At 50.7% G+C, this 17,169-nt stretch overlaps 8 non-coding genes across 8 annotated transcripts; 2 read left to right on the top strand and 6 right to left on the bottom strand.

Annotated features, from left to right (window-relative positions):
• Positions 1–2,187: 2,187 nt before the first annotated feature.
• Positions 2,188–2,259, bottom strand: trnah-gug (transfer RNA histidin (anticodon GUG)). The gene has a single exon. It is a non-coding gene; the product is annotated as a tRNA-His (tRNA).
• Positions 2,260–2,460: 201 nt separating this feature from the next.
• Positions 2,461–2,532, top strand: trnae-uuc (transfer RNA glutamic acid (anticodon UUC)). The gene has a single exon. It is a non-coding gene; the product is annotated as a tRNA-Glu (tRNA).
• Positions 2,533–3,677: 1,145 nt separating this feature from the next.
• Positions 3,678–3,749, bottom strand: trnad-guc (transfer RNA aspartic acid (anticodon GUC)). Its single transcript has one exon. It is a non-coding gene; the product is annotated as a tRNA-Asp (tRNA).
• Positions 3,750–6,131: 2,382 nt separating this feature from the next.
• Positions 6,132–6,213, bottom strand: trnan-guu (transfer RNA asparagine (anticodon GUU)). The gene has a single exon. It is a non-coding gene; the product is annotated as a tRNA-Asn (tRNA).
• A 1,328-nt stretch (positions 6,214–7,541) lies between these two features.
• Positions 7,542–7,683, bottom strand: LOC148633458 (U4 spliceosomal RNA). Its single transcript, XR_015933958.1, has one exon. It is a non-coding gene; the product is annotated as a U4 spliceosomal RNA (small nuclear RNA).
• A 1,307-nt stretch (positions 7,684–8,990) lies between these two features.
• LOC148633459 (U4 spliceosomal RNA) lies at positions 8,991–9,135 on the bottom strand. The gene has a single exon (XR_015933966.1). It is a non-coding gene; the product is annotated as a U4 spliceosomal RNA (small nuclear RNA).
• Positions 9,136–9,365: 230 nt separating this feature from the next.
• Positions 9,366–9,482, bottom strand: LOC148633460 (U5 spliceosomal RNA). The gene has a single exon (XR_015933982.1). It is a non-coding gene; the product is annotated as a U5 spliceosomal RNA (small nuclear RNA).
• Positions 9,483–13,558: 4,076 nt separating this feature from the next.
• trnas-gcu (transfer RNA serine (anticodon GCU)) lies at positions 13,559–13,640 on the top strand. Its single transcript has one exon. It is a non-coding gene; the product is annotated as a tRNA-Ser (tRNA).
• Positions 13,641–17,169: the final 3,529 nt, after the last annotated feature.

A 17,169-nucleotide genomic window follows, 5' to 3' on the forward strand; every position in this document is an offset into this window, starting at 1 on the left:
GTGTTTGAAAAGAACAAGAGAGGAAGCAGCCCTGCCCCGTGTGAGAATCAAACTCAGGACCTTCAGACGATGAGACTGACGCGCTACCAACTACGCCTACGAGGCCAGCTGCAGTACACAGCCGGAAAGTTTGCCTCATATGGATTTCAGTCGCCCGTTCCCTAATCTTTAGACGCCCTCTGCTGGATGTTGCATTTGCCTTTTGATCTCACCGATACTTTTTTGGTCTGTTTCTGTTGCGAGTCCGTTTTTCAGATCTCACCTAGCACAAGTCTCTCTGGCTGAAGCGGCCTCTCTGCTTCAGCATCGTGCCCTCACTCAGCCATTAAAAACGTCACTCGGAATTCTGACATGCTGACATGAAATGTCAAGAGAGAGTGGCGGAGACGCTTAAGGCAGAGAGAAGATGAAGAGGGGGCGTGGCTGCGAAATGATTGACAGCTGCATGACGCTTTCCATACAAGGCGTGACCACAGGCTAAAGGACACCTTTCGGCACATCAAGCTCTAAGCACACACCTGGAGGACGTGGGAAATGATCCCGCTACCTCTCGCGTGCAAAGCAAGCGCTGTACCATGCAAGCTAACCCCCCTTGCTGGGGTTATGCCTCGGTGTCGCCTAGTGCCGCTTGTTCCCCTCTTACCAGTTGCAGTTCACTGCCCTTCGTCTGCAAGGCAGTCGTGTAATTGCAGCTTTCTTGACTTATTGATGAAGGTCTGACTGGACGAGCGAATGATGCCTCTCCCCCGTCCTCAAGCTCGTTGACAGAATAAAATGGCAAGTGCAGCCGTGGCTCATTGGTTTAGGGATATGATTCTCGCTTAGGGTGTGGGAGGTCCTGGGTTCAACTCGCGGATGAGCCCTTGTGTGCTCTTTTTGTCCTCGTCCACAAGACTGGGAATTGATATCCACATCACCTTGCAGCATCTGCTTATGGCAAACGATGGAATGTGACTAATGACTGAACGAGCCTGGTGAATACTCATCACGTGGCACAATGAGAGCGTGCAGTCAGCTGTCCAAGGCAGCAACCTCATTGCTCGTTCAAAAGAACACGTAGTGAAAACTCATCACCACTATGTCGTAAATGAGCACCGCGATCGCTTGTTGTCATGCGTCCTTACTTGGGAAATGCAGAAGCAAAAACTGCCCTCTCTCAGCCACCGAAACGTGTGCGGCTCGCCTTGCACTCTCTGCGCCTCGCATATTTATGGAGCTGTCTGCTCTTCTTTCTGTTGAAGTACACAAGTTACGGGGCGTACTGCACACTATGATGTGCTCAATGACAGCTTTCAAGATTTGAAAACTATGAGCTTGATGGCTCAAGTCGAACGAATGTGGTTGTTACGCAATTGATGATGAAACGCACGTATTCTAACGATTCGTGAGAGTATGTTCTAAAGGTCCCTGGCTCGATCCCGGGTTTCGGTTTTTTGTTTCATCGCGCCCTTTGTTCCTCTCTCCAGCGCCCCCTGCCTAAAGTGACGCTTCCCTTTTTCAGCCCGAAACGCAAGCGATACACCAGCAACAAACCCTACAGGTTTCCGTAGTGTAGTGGTTATCACGTTTGCCTAACATGCGAAAGGTCCCAGGTTCGAGACCGGGTGAAAACAGCCTCTTCTTGCACGCTCCTGCACTTCACAGAGGTCTTGAACCACCAGTCATTTGATCCCAATGTATTTCCGGTGCCTTCATGCACTCTTGTACCAAACGCACATTCCTTCTGTACCTGGAGCCAAACATTTGCAATTGGGCTATCCCGACAGACCAAGACGAGCTCTGTCGGCTCAAAAGCAGCGCAACACCTGCGAGAACAACAGAAAGATTAGTATCCAGCGGGGGCCTCTTAGTAAGCCCAAGATCTAATCAAGAATCGACTCCAGCAACAGGGCTGGGTGCATTGTTCCATATTCCGACCACTCTTGGTGTAAACAGGTCCCTCCTGGTCTCTGCTTGAAATGCACTTTCCTGCGTTTGCTTTGGTGTAACTGGCTTCCCCTGCATGGGCGAATGTGAAGAAGATCCTTAGTAAGTCATTGAAGAAACCCGAGAAGAGGTCGGAGTGGCCTCTGTCGTTCATCAACGATCCAGTCAGGCAGTACTCCTCTGTAAAGCGCCGTTCGTTCACATCAATTGGCTTTTTTTTGCCTTCATTCGTGCAAGTAGTAAAAGCAGACGCCCCTATTCTGCCGTGACCCGGATTCGAACCGGGGTTGTTGCGGCCACAACACAAAGTACTGACCACTATACGATCACGGCGAGTTACCGATACACACGTGGCAGGGCGGAAAAGGCTGTGCTCTCTTCGTGTGACATAATTCGGAAAAGTCCTGACGTTGCATTTCAACTGAGTCCCAGTATACATCGACCCTTCGACACTCTGAGTGACAACTCTCTTGCGTGTTTTCTCATATTTATGTAGTTTGCTTGCATGATGCCCGGAACAGAAGGGTTGTGCACTCCCATATGGTCTAGCGGCTAGGATTCCTGGTTTTCACCCAGGCGGCCCGGGTTCGACTCCCGGTATGGGAACGTGTCAATTTTGCCTCCTGCTTTCCAAAAGATCAGCACTGTGTACGAAGGAGCCGCATTAAAACTACTCAACGTGCAAAACGTGCGAGAAGAGGGGGCGCTTGTTTCCAGCCGAAACTTCTCGCGTGTGAGACGAGCTGACCATCGCTGCAGGAGGTGGGAGGGTTACTCTGGTAGACAGGGCTGACCTTCGGCAATAGGATTTATACTCTCCAAGATGATATTTGCACTTTCTGGAGAGGCGATTTTCTCCACTTCAGTAGCCCGATTTCGTCGATTGAGTGGAGAGGGCTGTAGAATGTGGCGCCGTCTTTCCTGCTCCGTCCATGACAGGCGTGCTGGTCTCTGGAGAGAGAGCATGGTCCATCAGCGCACCCCAATAAAGGCACTGGAAGCAGCTGAGTCGCATTGGCGAAGCTCAGCACTGGGCCGCTGGGCACATCTTACCACCGTTTCCGTAGTGTAGTGGTTATCATGTTTGCCTCACACGCGAAAGGTCCCCGGTTCGAAACCAGGCGGAAACAGACCAGACTTCTTCTGTCGCCACGCACAAGAGGGGATTGGGGATTCGCCTAGCGCTGTGATCGAACAGACCCACTCACCTCTTAGTGTGGCGGGATCTGCACAGTGCATGTCGCAGCGCATCCTGCTTTAACTTCACTGCGCGTCCTGATGTACCCCGGTCTCCCGCGTGACAGGTGGGGACAGGTGGCAGGTCCTATACTACCGAGGAAGACATCGCTCTCTCCGACCCCCGGCATCGTGTCCTGACCCACCGTGCTGGAAGCCGACTCGTGCTGTGATTCCTTTACGGAGCAGAAATGACAACTGAGGAGCCGAGAGATCATTTCAGCATTTCGCGTCTGAACGGAAAACACAAACGACCAACTCGGAATGACTTGCCTTTGACGCTTATCAAAGCGTTCTTTGTGCATCGAACAGACCCACTCACCTCTTAGTGTGGCGGGATCTGCACAGTGCATGTCGCAGCGCTCCCTGCTTTCACTTCAATGTGCTTCCTGATGTCGAGTCGTGTGCCGTGCGGAGGCTCTGAAAGCGAGAGCAATGAAAAGGCGCACGACGCTGTGTTAGAAAACAGAGAAGTGAAAGGCAGTCCTTTCTCTAAGGAGGTAAAAGAAAAGCTACTCCCCGTCGGGGAATCGAACCCCGGTCTCCCGCGTGACAGGCGGGGATACTTGCCACTATACTAACGAGGAAGACATCACACTCTCCGACCCCCGGCATCGTGTCCCGACCCACCGTGCTGGAAGCCGACGCGTGCTGTGATTCCTTTACGGAGCAGAAATGACAACCGAGGAGCCGAGAGATCATTTCAGCATTTCGCGTCTGAACGGAAAACACAAACGACCAACTCGGAATGACTTGCCTTTGACGCTTTTCAAAGCGTTCTTTGTGCACGATGACTGCGCCGCCTAGCAGATACAAATGGGTTGTACAACTTTGAACTAACAAATGGAAGAGGGCTAAGCCCCCTCTCTTTTAGCCCAGGTTCGATCTGTCTCCCAGACTCACCAGGCGCACGCACACACACACACCCGTGCCGTTGAAGTGCTCTGCTTCATTTCTAAGGGCAACTCAACATTCACTCCTACCCCGAGTGCAGAAAAGACAGCGTCTGCAGCAACAGCAGCTCAGGTCTCTGCCCATCTCCTCTTTTCTGCGGCTCCTGCGGAGTGGAGTCCTGCCTGGAGCTGTGTTTGCAGGCGGCAGCTCCCCGCGCCCTGTCTGTGCGTCGTGAAATTAATTAATAACGTTAATAAATTTATAAAGTAAATTTATAAAGTTATAAATTAGAAATTAATAACGATATAATTATATTCATGTACCGCAACACAAGAATAGTACACACTGTACATTGTCTGTCGATAATGTTTCTGTAGTGCTTTTTCAGCACTCAGCACGTGACTGTGCTGTTGGCGCTGTGGGTTAGGTTCCTGACTTCCATATCGCACGGTCTCTGATTGAATCCCATAGAACTATGACTTCATTTTTTAACAAACATTTCTTTGAAAAAATGAAACGTTTCCCTTGGTCAGAGATTAAATAAAACCTCACTTTTTTTGAGGTTTTACTGTGCAGAGTGAGGTTTTAGCTCACTTTTTTTGAGCAGAAGGTTTACTGTGACTTGAGAAGGGCCGGCATCCAATCACGGTGGTACACACACACGCTCTCACTCATATGAGCTACACGGCTACCAAGATGATCTCGGGTGCGCCGAGCTGGTACGGAACATATTGAACTGATCGACGGCGAATTGTCTCTTAGACAGGCTTTTCACCTCTAAGCTCCCTGACTGACAGTGATCAGCTAGGTAGTGAAACAGTCAGCTGCTTCTAAGCCATAAACAGCTGCATCTCGGCGCTTCCACGGAGAGATGATTTGAAAGCCGAACATCGCCCATTGGGAATACCTTACTATCACTAGTTTAAGAGACTCTTAAGATCTTGCAGAGGTGCCTGTCTAATAGCATGCGCTTTGCAAGCTATAGGTGTTTAGGCTGAGGCAGAATGCCTGTTAACAAAATGTTTTTCTAAAGGTGTGTCTAAGTGGCTGCAAAAGGACAACACTCCTGGGGCGCCGTGGCTCAGCTCCTGCACTTGATTATAATGCCGTTACGTGTCGAAGCAGTAATTTACGTCATCCTACCACTGCAACACAGGGAATAGAGAGAAATGAGCACACGCTACGAATCGTCTCAATCACTCCCTACAGTCGTAAGGCGCATTGAAGGGTGCACCCCCATCATTAATCGTTGCGCCTCTGTGAAAGGAAGGCTCTTGGGCAGTCTTTGAAACAGCTCGGATGAAACACTTGATTGCTTCCATGTGCATCTGGAGCCCACTTCTTATTTTCACTTCACGCCGCCCAAAGCATTTCTAAAACAGGAGATTCGCGTTTGGGAATGCGCCCTGCCCTACAAATAAAACAGGTCTACGGGTCTGAAACGTGCTCCACAGAAAACAGCTCTGTTGCGCTTTTGATCAAAGGGAGATTCACTGTTCATACTTTTTGATGACATAACACCCAAAGGGGCTTCTTTGGAGCTGGATTCCAACCAGCATCCTTAAGTTTCTTGGCGGTATCCTTTACAGTCCTCTGTTCGGTCGACAAGGGACAGAAGGGGGCAGCTTTCCTCACAAATACAGTGCAATGTACTGTACTGTTCCCGTTCATTGAATTCGCAGTTCTGCATCAGACCTCTAACTCGTTACATTAGCTTGGATTTAAGCCACGAAGCAGGCTTCTACTGTATAAACTTCTAGAGGAATCACAAACTATTTGAGAGGCCACCATCCCAGGGGGACCTGACAAAGTCTATCCCTAAACACCTAGCGCAGTCTCTCGAGAGACTGTCAAAAATCGCTTTCTCCGTTTGCGTTGCAAGTAAGTGAAAATGCGGTCTCAACCCAGAGCCACTTGGCAGCAGCGGCATGTAAATACTGTTACTGTCACTGCTCGATACCGACGTTAGCCTACTATACCATGTTCAGCCACCGCTAGAAAATGTACGGCTCTAGTACCGGAGCAAAGAACGGGAGGGCCAACACTGAACGGGCACACGTGTCAGACATGGAGAGCAACAAGGATGGGATTTGACCCCATGTGTGCAGAGCACAATGGATTAACAGTCCATCGCCTTAACCACTCGGCCACCTCATCAACAAAACTGGGCTGTCCTGACATGGGTTGGCGCACTCCAGTTGATCTTTTTCTTTTTTTTTCCCTCATACTCGAGGGTCATTTTCCTGTTCCACATGCGATTTCAACATTTTCCTTGGGAGATGTCAAGCCAGCAAGCCACTGCTGTGGTTCAGTGGCCAGTGTGGAGTTCAGTGGCCCTGTTGTACACAGAAAGCACTTTGAGCTCCTTGGACATGAAAAGTTCCAGATAAAAGCCATTTGTCATCCTTTCTCTTGGTGTCGATGTTGCTAATTCAGTGTACGGGCTTTCTCGTGCAGTTTCATGGTTCTTGTAACCCAAATCCTACACTAGCGTGAAGTGACCCCCCATTTCACAGCATTTTTCAGCTGATTTAAATTGTACCTAAAGGAGAAGCATTATTGAAGACCATCAATTACCAAGAGCTTTTGTCAAAAGTTTTGGTGGTAATTTTTAATGACCACAGAGCGCTGTGACCTCGGTTTTACATCTCACCAAAGAGACAGCGCCCTTTTACAACACAGCGTCTCCGTCACTATGCTGGGGCATTGGGACGCGCACAGACCTCAGGGTGAGCGCCCCCCCACCGGCACCATTAACACCGCTTCCAGCTGGAAACTTTGTCTTTCCCTGTAGCTCACCCTCATCCGGGTACTGACCTGGCTAACACCTGCTTTGCTTCAGTGGGTTTTCAGTTGCGAGTTGCAAGGGGATGCAAGTGATGGAGCCGCTCGCTGCAAAAGCTACTGCATTGGCCGGGAATCGAACCCAAGCCTCCCACGTGGCAGGCGAGAATTCTACCACTAAATCACCAATGCTCAGTGCCTGGACCTTCAAAAAAGACGCTTTTTTGGTGCTCTGTGCAAAACGCGTCGACATCTGCTTCCAGCTGCAAAATGCCATTTGCAGACGCTGAAGAATTTATTTCCAAGGCAGCGGGTACAAGCGATTTGGCGTTTTAAAACAACCAGGAACAGCAAAGAGGTGCGCTTCTTTGCTTGCGCCAGAATACAACGACAGGAGGTGCGAGTTGCAAGGGGATGCAAGTGATGGAGCCGCTCGCTGCAAAAGCCACTGCTTTGGCTGGGAATCGAACCAGAGCCTCCCGCGTGGGAAGCGAGAATTCTACCACTGAACCAACAATGCTCAGTACCCCTGCCTTGAAAAAAGACGCTTTTTTGGTGCTCTGTTAAAAAAGCGTCGACATTACCTCTTTCAAAAGGCTTCACTTTCCTAGTAACATTCCAAGGCTCATTGAACCCGGGCTGTTTCCTCTAGCGGTATAGTATTGCAGTTAGACAGCACGATGCCTGCAAGACTATGTCACGCTCTGACGAGACTGTCAAAAATTGCTTTCGCCGATTGTATTGCAAACCGGCGGAAGCGGGGTATTGGGAAAAGTTTTCAACTAGCAATAATCGCGCCTCGGCTAAACCTCACAGGCTACGATACTGCCAATGCGCAAAGCTGACGGTTGCCAGGCAACCGCGGGGATCCTATGGAAATCGTTATCAATCGTCTCATGGCATGTTTTGCTGTAACGCTTCATATTTGTCGTCTTCTTCTTCTAGCTTGAGGTTTTAAAGAATTTCATGACAGACAAGGGCTCCGTCGGGAACAAAGGGCGTTGTGAGAAAACCGTTGCTTATTTTCAGCAGCAGAAATACAACCCTTTAAATACAAGATGACAGAACAATGACGAAGGGCATGCCGGGAGGAACTCATGCACTACAGAGGAAAGGGGGCGGGCACGTACAGTTCACATTCAAGCCACAAGTACTCTTCTCGGATGTTGCACAAACAAATCCAAACGTCCTGAAAGCATTGCAGCATGTTTGTGTCCCACTTCCCGTGGCTGCAGGACGACTGACACGAAGGGACAAACACAATCTGTGGCGTTTAGCGTGACATAGTCTTGCAGGCATCGTGCTGTCTCACTGCAATACTATACCGCTGGAGGAAACAGCCCGGGTTCGATGAGTCTTGGAATGTGACTAGGAAAGTGAAGCCTTTTGAAAGAGGTAAAGCACTGCACAACGGAATTGAGGGAGAATCTTACAGGGGATTCTGAGCGGTGTCTGCATACACGCAGTCCGATACGGGTGCTGAAAGCTTGAGCTACTCTCAATGTCATGCTGCCTTTCCTCGGAGTAAATCTTTTACATTGAAAGAATGCTTCTCGCAGGTTCAAAAAGGGACCCTTGTTAATTGGAGAAATCAATGATTTCGAATAAATTCTGTATGCGTTAAAAGACAGCTATACACAGAAAACATGCAGGACACTGCTCATGATGTTTCCCGAGCCGAAACACAGTGCGTTTTTCAAAGCCATCTGACAAAGCCCGCCCACTGAAAACTGCAGCAGATCGTGTAAAGACGTTCAACTTTGTAACTACTGCACGCACAGGAAGCAGAATAAATTCCTCTTTTCAAACTGTCAAAGGTTTGCTTTGTGAACGCAGCAGGACATCGCACAATCTCTTTTGAACGGGGACAAACAATTTCTTATGGGGCGCAGTAAGTACAGACGTTTAAAGAGCTCCACTCATGCCGACGATGCAGCATGAAGAAGCGCAACCTAACGTTTGACAGACAAAAGCCGGGCGCCGCTACGAGCAATATGAAATCAAACTGACAGCACACGGCGTTTCGCGCTGACTCAAAAGTGATCTCGACAGACGCTGTTCTCTGCATAACGCTGAAAGAGCTAAAGAGCGTTTCTGTTGAGACGTAACAAGCTTGTTTCTTTCTACCATGATGTTACCATGACAAAATCTGTCTTTAAACACCTTGCTCAAAAATTGCTTTCGCCGATTGTATTGGAAACCGGCGGAAGCGGGGTATTGGGAAAAGTTTTCAACTAGCAATAATCGCGCCTCGGCTAAACCTCACAGGCTACGATACTGCCACTGCGCAAAGCTGACGGTAGCCAGGCAACCGCGGGGATCCTATGGAAATCGTTATCAATCGTCTCATGGCATGTCGTTGCTGTAACGCTTCATATTTGCGGCCGGACACTTCCCGCCCCCCAAAGAAAAGAGCGCCAATCAGACAGGCGGAGACCGAGGACTCGCAGAGCAGAAGGCCACAGTCGCCGTAATAAGAGCGATTGTGAGCGGTTTTGTTTTCTCTCTTTGACCAGCCCAGCTGCGCCCCACCCAAAGGCAGGGAAGCACAAAAATTGTATGGAACTCATTCATGCTCCTCTCCATGGAAATCTTTAGTAAAAGGCAAAAGATTTGTACGAGATGAAGAGAAACCAGAGTGCGTGGCTGGACAGCTGCAGGAGCCCAGGCCGCCTTCAAGTCCTCTCCCCTGCCGGTCGTGGTTGGCAATGCACCTGGCCTTACAAACGAGCCAGTGGGGCCCGTTCAGCTCCGGGCTCATCGCCTGCGGCTCTCGGCTTACCTGGCAGGGGAGATACCTTGATCAGCCTGTAGTTGGAGTAGTTGGATTGTTTTCTTGTTTTGTGGAAGCAGTGTTTGTTTTGCAGTTTGAGATGGCAACCTTTGGATCCCGCAAGAATGCTGTACGTTTTGAGCTTTTGGATGACCTCTTCATGGATCGTATGCAGTTCAGCAGAAAAGTGTTACAGAAGGAACTTGGCTTTGAACCTCGGCACTTGTATTTCATCTTCGCTCTCCCAGGTCAGAAAGCATTTGAGGTTGTTTTTGCTACCTATTCTCTGTTTGAACAATGTGTGGATGTGTTTGAGGCAAAAAGAGGGAAAGTTCCTGCCCTTGAGAAGATCAACTTGCAGCCTCTGACACAGAGAGAGAGGTTGTTATGTTCTCGGAAATGGCAAAGACGGAGGACATTCACACCTGGCTTAAGCAGTACTGCACCGTCCACCATGGAACTGAGGTTAGAGATGTTGACGGTATAAAAACAGGAACAAGGAAATTCGAGGTTCGCTTGCTACCGGACAATGTAAATGGAGGCTTAAGGCACCTGCCCTCTACAATCCGGCTGGGCGCCTGCAATGGCTATGTTTTTTATGTGGGACAACCAAAGGTGTGTCGGCGCTGTGGTGCTGTGGGACACCTGGCATCGTCCTGCACTGTGAAATGCTGCAAGACCTGTGGCAAACAGGGACATTAAGCCTCTGACTGTTCAATGCTGCCAAAGTGCAATTTATGTGGCTCGGAAGGACACGTTTTTAAGAACTGCCCTCACGCCTACGCCTATAAACTCAAAATGAGAAAGGATGAGGCAGTGCTTGTTTCAGCCAAACCGGCCTGAAAAAGCCAAAGCAAACAACAAGTCAAACAAAGAACCCTTGTTGGACAAAGAGTCTCAGCCTCCAGCCAGGATCAGTCCTGCTGTGGCTCCGGGGCCGGTGGAAGAGAAATCCACTACGCCCCCACAACCGCAGACTGCACCAGACAAGCACGAGGGTTTGAAAACCCCAGAGAACAGCGAGGACCCCTCCCCCACTCCTGCTCCTCAGAACGAGGGCCAGTGTGGGGCCCCCCGGTGGAGCGGGTCCAGCGAGGATACCCAGGATTCAGCGGAGCTGCTTTTCTCAGACTCTGCAAGTGCTACAGATGCCCTCCTCTCCTCCATCCAGTCCATCACGGAGGATCTGCAACAGCTGGTGGGTGAGGGGGAAGAGGAGACTGGTGCATCGGCTGCACCCCTTTCCCCTCGGTGCTCCCAGGAGCTGGACTTGAGGAAAAGGAAAAATGACTCTGTTTTCTCCCCGAGCGAGGAGGAAGGAGAGCATGGCGATGGGGACAGCTGGAACCCCTCCACCCCTCCTTCTACCCCCTTCCTTGAAATGGACTCCGTGAACGCTTTTACTGCTGCCACCCTGATGAAGGCTCATTCAGAGGATGGCTGGCAGGAAATTGGTAAGAAGAAAAAGAAAAAGAAGAAGGTAACAGTTGAGACCGAAGAGAAATGTGTTTTGTAAAGACTGGTTCCACTTTCTTATGTAATATGGCTCTAAACATAATTTCTCTTAACACCAGAGGTATCAATGACAGAGTTAAATGCCAGTGTGTCTTTGATTACCTCCAGCAGAGAGAGGGAGATGTGTTGATGTTGCAGGAGTGTGCTTTAGCCTATCAAGAGAGGTATAAAAGCTTTGAAGATAGGTGGGATAAAGGGCCTTCTGTTTGGTCAGGGGACAATAACAACAGAGCCTCTGGCGTGGCCATTCTTTTCAAAGGATGGGCTTTCAAATTGAAAAGTATTCAGAGGGTCATAGATGGCAGGTTGCTGTGTGTGGATGTGGAATGGGGGACCGTTAACCTGCGGCTAATCAATGTGTATTGTCCTACTGACGTGGGAGGAAGGGTGGAGCTACTCAAGGCACTCTCTCCCCTATTGTTAAGTAGCACAGATGTGATAGTGGGAGGGGATTTTAATTGTATCTTAGAGCACACAGACAGGCAGTCTAGCTCTCCGATAAAATTGGATTCCAGCTCACTGGCCCTGCAAAACTTAGTTCAAGACTTTAAACTCTCAGACACATATAGATGTATATATCCCACAACAGCAGGATATACATGGTCAGGGAGGAATAGCAGCTCCAGAATTGACTATTGCTTTGTCTCAGAGAGAGTGAAAGTTGTTGGGGTCACTCTTCAGCCTGTCTTCTTCTCAGATCATCAGGCTTTAGGGTGTAGAGTGGAACTCCAGGGCGGGACTGTCTTTGGCCCAGGCCTCTGGAAACTCAACACAAAGCTGCTAGAGAACGAGGGGGTAGTATCCCGCTACAAGGAGAAACTATCACAGTGGCTGTCCTTGCAGTGTCTGTACGGGTCAGTAGGAGAGTGGTGGGAGGAGGTGAAGATGAGGACAAAGGCCTTTTTCATGGCTGAGGGAAGGAAGGCTGCTGCCAGACGGAGAGGAGTGCTAGCCAGGAAACAGAGGCAGCTGCAGCGTCTCTACACGATGCTGCACAGTGGCTTCGATGTGCTCGAGGATATCACCCTTTTAAAAAAGGACATCCGGAGCATAGCCAAGAAAGTAGTCGAGGAGTGCTGTTAAGAAGCAGAGTGCAGTTCTTGGAAGAAAATAAGAAGTGTACTCGCTTCTTTTTCAGGAAAGTGGTAGGCTCCAAGTCTGTCATGGAAAGTGTAGTTGATGAGGAGGGACGAGAGAGAACAGAGCTGAGTGCTATCCTCTCCTGCACCGAGGCCTTCTACTCAAGACTGTACAGCTCTACAGAGGTAAAGGATGAAGAAATTCATTTTTTTACCTCAAAGCTAGAAAACGTTTTGAGTGAAGAAGATAGGGAAGTACTTAAGAGGGATTTGACAGTAGAAGAGCTGAGACAGGCTATGGAGAGCTTACAGAAGGGGAAAACTCCGGGTGCTGACGGGCTCCCTAAAGAATTTTATTGCACCTTTTGGGATCTGCTTCAGGATCCGCTACTGCTCCTATTCGAGGAAAGCTATAAGACAGAATTGCTGCCTGACTCCTTAAGAGAAGGCACTATCTCTCTCTTGTTTAAGAAAGGAGCAAAGAATGACATAAAGAACTGGAGACCCCTCAGCCTGTTAGGCGTGGACACTAAGATCCTGTCCAAAGCCCTTTTCCTGCGCCTACAAAATGTAGTGGCCTCACTGGTAGGGAAAGAACAGACTTGTGGGATAGTAGGACGCCTGATGAGCGACAACCTGGCCTTGTTGAGGGATGTCTGTCTGTACTCAGAGGATCGCTCCCTCCCTCTGTGCGTTTTAGGTGTAGACCTAGAAAAGGCCTTTGACCGCCTAAACCGGCAGTACTTAACATCGGTACTTGAGCACATGAATTTTGGCCCCATCATGAGAAAGTGGATTAACCTGCTGTACACAGGTAGCAACAGCAGAGTAATGGTTAATGGCAATAGATCACACCCCTTTGAAGTCTGTTCAGTAGTGAGGCAGGGCTGCCCATTATCCCCTTTGTTATTCGTTTTGGCTACGGAGCCCTTAGCCTGTGCCTTGCGCCAGGATCAGGCCATTAATGGGATACCAGTGCCTGGAAGTGGGGGAGGAGAGGTAAAGACATCTCTATACATGGATGACGTCACCCTGCTCCTCTCTGACAGTACCTCAATTAGCAGAGCTCTGCAGTGTTGTGAGCGTTTCTCTTTGGCTTCCTCTGCAAAAATTAACAAATCTAAGAATGAGATTTTTTATCAGAACTGGAGGGAGCCAAAAGAAGGACATGATCTCATGCTGCAAGAGAAGAGAATTAAGGTCCTGGAGAATTAATTGCTGGCTTGGCATCTCCCAAGGAAAATGTTGAAATCGCACGTGGAACAGGAAAATGACCCTCGAGTACGAGGGAAAAAAAAGAAAAAGATCATCTGGAGCGCGCCAACCCATGTCCGGACAGCCCAGATCCCTCGACGAGGTGGCCGAGTGGTTAAGGCGATGGACTGCTAATCCGTTGTGCTCTGCACGCATGGGTTCGAATCCCATCCTCGTCGCGCTCCATGTCTGACACGTGTGCCCGTTCGGCGTTGGCCCTCCTGTCATTTGCTCCGGTTCTAGAGCCGTGCATTTTCTAGCGGTGGCTGAACATGGTATAGTAGGCTAACGTCGGTATCGAGCAGTAACAGTAACGGTATTTACGTGCCGCTGCTGCCAAGTGGCTCTGGGTTGAGACCGCGTTTTCACTTACTTGCAACGCAAACGGAGAAAGCGATTTTTGACAGTCTCTCGAGAGACTGCGCTAGGTGTTTAGGGATAGACTTGTCAGTTCCCCCTGGGATGGTGGCCTCTCAAATAGTTTGTGATTCCTCTAGACGTTTATACAGTAGAAGCCTGCTTCGTGGCTTAAATCCAAGCTAAGGAAACGAGTTAGAGGTTTGATGCAGAACTGCGAATTCAATTAAGGGGAACACTACTGTACATTGCACTGTATGTGTGAGGAAAGCTGCCCCCTTCAGTCCCTTGTCGACCGAACAGAGGACTGTAAAGGATACCGCCAAGAAACTTAAGGATGCTGGTTGGAATCCAGCTCCAAAGAAGCCCCTTTGGGTGTTATGTCATCAAAAAGTAAGAACAGCGAATCTCCCTTTGATCAAAAGCGCAACAGAGCTGTTTTCCGTGGAGCAGGTTTCAGACCCGTAGACCTGTTTTCCCAAACGCGAATCTCCTGTTTTAGAAGTGCTTTGGGCGGTGTAGCGGCGAGGCTTATTAATAAGAAAGAATTAAGTGTTTCTGAGCTTTCCCAAATTAGGCCTCATCTCTCTGTTCATCTCTGTGGTGCAGCCACAGAGAAACTATTCATGCAGGCTGATTTAAGGTTTCCCTTGATAAGGGACAGCTCCCAAAGGGGGATGCACTTAGCTAAGCCTGGCTATCATGATCAATGGTCATCCATTGGCGCTTATCTGTCTAGGGAGTGCCAGATGGACATCTGGACTGCATTCCTAAGTGTCAGGAGTAAGTGACTCATATCTCACCTTGATCAACCAATCAGGGACTGGTAGGGCCGAGTAACCCACGTGGGACTCTGATGCCCATGGAACTTTCAGCCAATCAACGAGCTGAAGTTCCTCCAGGTAAAAACAGGCAACACAGAGAGCCTGAGAGATTCAGTGGGAATTCAGTAGAGATTTCTGTGGAGTTTTCTAAAGGGAATTCAAAGGAGAATTCCAGGGCAGGACAGCCCAGGAGCAGAAGGCTCCCAAGGGCAGGACATTCTCACAGCGCGCCTCCTGACCATCCTGAGACTCAGCCCGGACAACCACGGAACGGCCAGTGTGTCCGAGTGCCAGAACTTTCCTTTGTTCTAAGAGTCTAAAGCGGAGGTTGCCAGAGAGTAACCAGAGGATCCACCCGAGGTTAGCACCAGCAGCAGGCCTCGTGAACAGGTCGGAACTGTGGACAGTTGAATCACTATTCAGAACTAGCTCTTCATCAGGAACGAACCGGTCTTCTTCTTGACTTGCTGGGACCCACAGTCATCTTTTCTCCTGTGCACAAACTTTGCTAGTTAAAGCCAACACTAACTAGCCGGTCAGTGAGCATCAGCAGCGCACCGTCGCAACCCGCACAGCACAGCCTGGCACCTAGACAGAGAGCACGGATTGGACAGCAACAAGCCTGCAACTGTTTCTTTGTGCCCGCAGGAGATCTGAATCCCCAGAGATTGGATGAGTATTCAACTTCACTGCATTACTGCTCGCGAATTCAATTGTTATCCCAACCAGTTGATATCAATTCAATTCCTAAGAGTTATGTACTTGTTTTCAGTATCTAATGTAGAAGTTATTACCAGGTTCATTTATGAAATGGTCTAAATGAATGATATACTGAATGTATGTCCTCTTGATATGTGTAACACTTTGTAACTGACTGAATATATACCTTTTGTATTCTGATAACCCTCTCGATAAGATCTGTTCGTTTTACATGCATATTCTATGTATTGTAACGCCCTCGCCTGGTGGTGAGGAGGAAGCGCCCCTAGGCGCTCGTAGTACCGCTGGGCATGCTGGGAGTGGTAGCCGGAGTGCGGTCTACGCGAGAGAAGCTCGCCCCACACCCAAAGTCCGTCAAGGCCCCCTGCGCCCTGTGGGAGGCCTTGGAGGTAAAGGACGGGGTGCTGCGCCGGGGGTGGCGGGTACCCTCCAGTGGCGAGGTACGGTGGCAGCTGATGGTGCCTTGGTCGCTCCGCGGGGCGGTGCTCCGAGCAGTGCATGGCCAGCCGGGCGTGGGGCACTTTGGCGGTAAAAAAACCCTGTAGCGCCTCCGAGGCCATTTTTATTGGGGTCTTTGCCACCGGGACGTGGAGTGGTACTGCCGAACGTATGCAGTGTGCGTGGCGCAGAAGGGTCCCCCCGAGCGCTCTCGGGCCCCCCTCCAACAACACCAGGTGGGGGCTCCTATGGAGCGGGTGGGGGTGGACGTTTTGGGCCCGTTTCTGCGCACCGAGGCCGGGAACCTCTACGTCTTGGTGGCCATGGATTATTTTATGAAGTGGCCGGAGGCCTACGCCCTCCCGGACCAGAGTGCCCCCACGGTGGCCGATGCACTGCTGGAGGGGATGTTTGCCAGGCTGGGGGTGCCGGAGGAGTTACATAGTGACTAGGGGCGTAACTTCGAGTCCCAGGTCTTTGCCAGAGTGTGCCAGCGCCTGGGGATCACTAAGACGCGGACCACACCTCTGCATCCCCAGAGCAACGGGTTGGTGGCGCGGTTTAATCGTACGCTCACCACCCAGCTGGCCACCCTGGTGTCCCGGCACCAACGGGACTGGGACCGCCACCTCCCCCTTGCACTCTGGGCGTATAGGACCGTGGTCCAGGAATCCACCGGGTGCACCCCAGCCTCACTCATGCTGGGCCGGGAAATGTGAACCCCGGTGGACCTGGTCTTCGGCCCGTCGCCCGGAGACGGGTCGGCACCGCTGGCTGGACCGGACTACGAATGGGACCTGCGGCAGCGGATGCAGCAGGTGCACAGCTTTGCACGGACCCACCTGACACAGGCGGGGGTCCGGCAGAAGCGGCACTACGACCTGCGCTGCAGGGGGCCTGCCTTCCAGCCCGGGGACTCGGTTTGGGTGTACAACCCGCGCCGCCGCAAATGCCTCAGCCCTAAGCTGGCGCCGTCGTGGGAGGGGCCCGCTGAGGTACTCTGGGTGGTGGGCGAGGTCTGCTACCGTGTCCGGTTGCGAACACGGGGGAGAGTGGTGGTCCTGCACCAAGACCGGCTGGCCCCCTACCAGGCCCGGGAGGAGGAGCCGTGTGGGGAGGCTCTAGAGGACCAGCCGGGGCTGGAGCCGGCCGATAGTGGGGCGTCTGTGGGTCGCCAGCCGTCACCGTGGCCAACGGCTTCTCACGCAGGGTTCCACAGCAGTTAGCCGAGTACGAGTACAGCCTGAGGGGGGTGTTCGACGTCGGCGAGACGCCAGACGCTTCAGGTTTTTAAGGAGTAAGAGTGCAGGGGGTCTAAACCTGCGATCCAGTGTGTTGAAGTATTTCACAACACTACCCCTAGCACATC

This window comes from Lepisosteus platostomus, unplaced genomic scaffold (genome assembly GCF_059453375.1).
Source record: "Lepisosteus platostomus isolate fLepPlt1 unplaced genomic scaffold, fLepPlt1.hap1 Scaffold_47_H1, whole genome shotgun sequence".
In the NCBI taxonomy this organism is placed as follows: domain Eukaryota; kingdom Metazoa; phylum Chordata; class Actinopteri; order Semionotiformes; family Lepisosteidae; genus Lepisosteus; species Lepisosteus platostomus.